Below are 5,065 nucleotides of genomic sequence, written 5' to 3' on the forward strand. Positions count from 1 at the left end.
ATGATGGGGGACCTCGCAGGCTTACCTGCAGAAGATGGACTCCTGTCCCAGAGAGGGCCACAGCAGGTGGTTGGAGCTGGTCCTCTGGAGACGCCACGGCAGGGCTCATGGAGGCTCCTCCGTGAGCGTTGCGGCGGGCGCGACATCGCCTCACGGGAGGTAGATGCCCGCCAGGTGTGGGGCCGCTAGCGGGCCCCCCCCCCTACAGCTTGCAGGAGATCCAGAGCGCGCCGGCGGCGCACGTGACGGGTGCGACCTTCTGACGTGACTTCCGGTGCGCCGGGCACTGTGACGTCACTGGAAGGGGCGGGGCTCGTTTGAATTTTTGGCGCGAGCAGCTGAACGCCGGGGGATTGAGGACCTGGCGGCGAGGAGCCCACCTGGATCCCACCTGGACCTGGGGAGGAAGACCAAGGAGCAGGTAATGACCTCCTGGGTAAAAAAAAAAAAAAAAAAAAAAGTAAACACACACCCACACATGGTACCGGTATGGCCAGTATATAAAGGGTCTGGTAACATACAGAGGTGCTTCCCAGCCCATTCTTACATTAAGCTATGGAAGATTCACAGGAGCTGTCACCTAGGCAACAACATCTGCTGCAGGAGCTGCCCTCTGGGGAGCCCTCACAACTAGTGGCGCAGCGTCATTCCCGGCTAGGGTCTGGTCGTACAGCTAGAAGAGCTACCACTAAGAGCAGGAAGGACGGTCCGGTGCGGCGTGATTCCTCGCCATGCATGCTGGATTCTTCTGCTTCTACGGTACCGAAGGTTCTGTGGGGTGAGTGGAATCTTCGTGAAAGTTCTGCTAATGTTTCCTCCTTCTTTCTATCTATGACTTTCTTTTAGAGCAAGAAATGTTCCTCGAAATCCAAGCACAGAGTGTGCCTTATGCAGCTATCCGCTCCCTGATTCATATAGCAAAAGGTTATGTCAGCTTTGTATCAGCAAAATGATATCGGAGGAGACCCCAGATTTTTCCCTAGGCCTAAGAACTTTAATAAGGGAAGAAATAGGCAAAGCATTGCAAGGTTCAGAGTCTGAGCATATTCCTCAAGAAACCCAGCTGGGTTCAGACTCTGAGCTAGCGGTCGCTTCCTCCTCCGCCTTCTCTTCCTCCTGAGCCAGATAGACAGTGCTTCCCCCTGAAGGAGGTCGATGCCCTAGTAAAAGCCGTCCGATCTACAATGGGGATAGTGGACTCGAGGGTAGAGAAGTCAGCTGAGGATGTTATGTTTGGTGGTCTGGGGCTAAAGAAGAGAAGGGTCTTTCCAGTAAATTCAAAGGTGAAAGACCTCATTGATAAGGAGTGGAGAGCCTGACAAGAAGGGTAGTGTTTCTCCATCCTTTAAAAGGAAATATCCATTTGAGGATGCTATGTGTTCCTCCTGGTTAAAAGCACCCAAGCTGGATGTTGCTGTTACCAAAGCAGCGAAAAGAACTTCCCTCCCGTTCGATGATATGGATGCATTGAGAGATCCCCTAGACAGACGGGCTGATACTTTCCTGAAAGGGGCATGGGAGACAGCTGCGGGAGCACTGAGACCAACAGTAGTAGCTACCTGTACGTCCAGAGCCCTGATGGTGTGGCTTGAACAGCTAGACAGTCAGTTGAAGGATGGGACTTCTAGGAAAGACATTATTTCTTCCCTTCCACTGGTTCAGGGGGCAGCAGCTTTTCTTGCTGATGCATCTGTGGCCTCTGGTGAGGTTGGCAGTAAAGTCAGCAGCACTGTCAAATGCGGCTCGGCGAGCCTTGTGGATTAAAAGCTGGCCAGGGGATTTACAGACTAAGTCCAGACTGTGTACAATCCCGTGTGAAGGGGAATACCTCTTTGGTCAGACCATGGATGACTTATTTGAGAAATCGGGGGACCCTAAGAAGGGGTTTCCATCAGTACCTCTACCCTCCTTTAAGAGATCGTTCCGGAAAAATTTCCTCTTCCGGAAGAGATATTTCAGGGAGCAAGACAAGTCTGATGAGAGGTCGAAAAGGTAGAGGTCTACTCTTTGGTCCGTCTCCAAAAATTGAGCAGAAGCCAGGGGATACACAATCAGCCCAGGTGGGAGGGAGATTGTCATTTTTTTTTTTTTTTGTCCCAGCTTGGGAACAGATTTCTCATAGTAATTGGATTTTGAGCCTGATTAAGTATGGTCTTAAATTTCAATTTAAAGCATTGCCTCACAAAAGGTTCATGGTTGTTCCCTCCAGTTCTTCCCCAGAACGCCAGGCTGCCCTCGTTTCGGAAGTACAAACCCTAATAAGAAAGCACGTCCTGATTGAGGTTCCGGAAGCTGAAAAGGGTCTTGGTTTCTACTCCCCGCTCTTCTTGATTCCGAAACCGGATGGAAGTTTCAGGACAATTATAAATCTGAAATCCCTGAATAATTTCCTTAAAATACACACCTTTAAAATCCGTAATAAAGTTACTTTTTCCCCACTGCTATGTGGTAGTGCTCGATCTCAAAGATGCGTATTACCATATTCCAATTCATAGTAATTACCAGAAATACTTGAGGCTGGCCATTGAAATAGACGGGGTGGTTAAACACTTCCAATACACTGCACTCTCCTTCGGTTTAGCTATAGCCCCACGGGTTTTTACTAAAGTAATGGTGGAAGTTATGGCCCATATAAGAGAAAGGGACATTCTAATTATCCCTTACCTGGATGATCTCCTGATAGTGGGGAATTCGTTGGTTCAGTGCGAGACCCACCTGCAGGAGACCATGTCAGTCTTAAAGAGCTTGGGGTGGCTTCTAAATTTAGAAAAGTCTAGACGATCTCCACTCAAGGTACAACAATATCTGGGGGTCATATTAGATTCCAGGAAACAGCTATGTTGTCTTCCAGAAGAAAAAATTGATAGAATCCGGGAGTTGGTAGCACAATGTATACGTAAACCTTCTATGTCACTCCGTAAAGCCATGTCACTATTGGGAACCTTCACCTCCACCTTTCCTGCGGTTCGTTGGTCACAATTGCATTCAAGAGCCTTTCAGTGGGATGTGTTGTACAATAACGCAGCTTTAGAGGGGCATCTAGACCTTAAGTTTACGCTAGGTCCTCGTGCCATACGGTCCCTTCGTTGGTGGTTACGACAAGACAATCTTGCTAAATGGAATGTAGTCCAACTGCAGTCTTGTCCACTGATGCAAGTGCTACAGGTTGGGGAGCTCACTTTGAAGGGAAATTAGTGCAGGGAACCTGGTCAAGCAGTGAGCGACAGCTGTCATCAAATGTTAAGGAGCTTCTGGCAGTGCAGCATGCGTTCAACAAGTTCCTTATATATTTACAGGGCCAGCATGTCCGTATACTCTCGGACAATCAAGTCACGGTAGCTTACATAAACCACCAAGGGGGAACCCGCTCAAACTTGATGAGGGTAGCGAACGCACTTCTGCTGAAAGCCGAAGATCACTGTCTCTCTCTTTCGGCTACTCATCTAAAAGGGAAGGAAAACATCACAGCGGATTTCCTCAGCCGTACTTCTGTAAAAGAGGGCGAGTGGTCCCTAAATACACAAATATTCTCCAGAATCGTAGAAATGTGGGGCCTTCCGACTGTGGACTTATTCGCAACAAGAGCCAATCGGAAAGTGGGAAATTTTTGTTCCTTAAACCCCAGAGAAGGACCCCTGGCAGTGGATGCCTTCATGGTTCCCTGGAGATTTCCTCTGGCATATGCCTTCCCTCCCATGATCCTGCTCCCAGCGGTGATAAGAAAGATCAGGGCAGACCAGGCCAGAGTGATAATCATATGCCCCTTTTGGCCCAAAAGACCGTGGTTCCCTTGTCTCCGGAAGATGTCCATATCAGATCCCTGGGTTATTCCGGACCTCCTCACTCAAGGGCCACTTTCCCATCCTCCATCCCCGAGTCTACATTTGACGGCGTGGAATTTGAGAGGGTGTTATTGACCAACAAAGGATTCCCCGCAAATGTAGTGAATACTCTCCTGGCTAGCAGAAAACCTGTTACCACCTGTATTTATGCCAGGACCTGGAGAAAGTTTGTCTTTTGCAGAAGTTAAGGTGGAGGAGGGGCCACCTATTGGGAAAATTCTGGAATTTCTGCAGCGGGGCTTAGAATTGGGTCTCACTGCCAGTACCTTGAAAGTACAGGTGTCGGCGTTGGGAGCTTTATTTTCTTCCAATATTGCAGATAACTATTGGATAGCCCGTTTTATAAAAGCTTCCTTTAGGTGTAGACCCATTACCAAAGTAAAGATGTCTCCCTGGGATTTGAATTTTGTCTTAGATGCCTTGACCAGTCCTCCTTTTGAGCCACTAGATTTAGTCTCCCCCAAAATTATTTTCCTAAAGATGGTCCTGTTAGTAGCCCTAACTTCAGCCAGGAGAGTTAGTGACCTACAGGCCCTTTCAATATGCCTTCCTTTTACGCAAATTCTGGACAATAGAATTATATTAAAACCTGATCCAGCCTTTCTTCCTAAAGTGGCCACTCGATTCCATAGAACCCAGGAAATAGTTCTCCCGACTTTTTGCTTCCCGCCCAAAAATCAAAAGGAGGAGAGACTTCACACTTTAGACGTTAGGAGGTGCGTACTAAAGTACTTAGAAGTATCACGTGGCTTTAGAAAGGATAAGTCCCTATTTGTATGCTATCAGGGGGCTAGAAAGGGTTGTAAGGCCTCAAAGGCTACAATCGCTAGATGGATCAAGGAGGCCATTTCCCTCGCATACTCCTCAGGGGATAAAGAGATACCAGAGGGATTGAGGGCGCATTCTACCAGAGCGGTATCCACCTCCTGGGCGGAGAAGACAGGGCTTTCCATTGAGGAAATTTGTAAGGCTGCCACTTGGTCTTCTCCCTCTACTTTCTATAGGCGCTATAGATTGGATCTGGGTGGCTCTGCAGATCTCACTTTCGGGAGAAGGGTGCTTCAAGCTGTGGTCCCTCCCTAATTTCCTTCGTCTCTGTAATTCTCTCACGTGGTGCTGTCATGGGCGATCGAATAAAGCCTTAGTTACTTACTGGTAACAGGATTTTTCGGAGCCCATGACAGCACCTTTATATTCCCTCCCTTCACTGGTGTTGTGCACTC

This window comes from Phyllobates terribilis, unplaced genomic scaffold, assembly GCF_046119375.1.
Source record: "Phyllobates terribilis strain yellow unplaced genomic scaffold, ASM4611937v1 Scaffold_1__5_contigs__length_1240528914, whole genome shotgun sequence".
NCBI lineage: Eukaryota > Metazoa > Chordata > Amphibia > Anura > Dendrobatidae > Phyllobates > Phyllobates terribilis.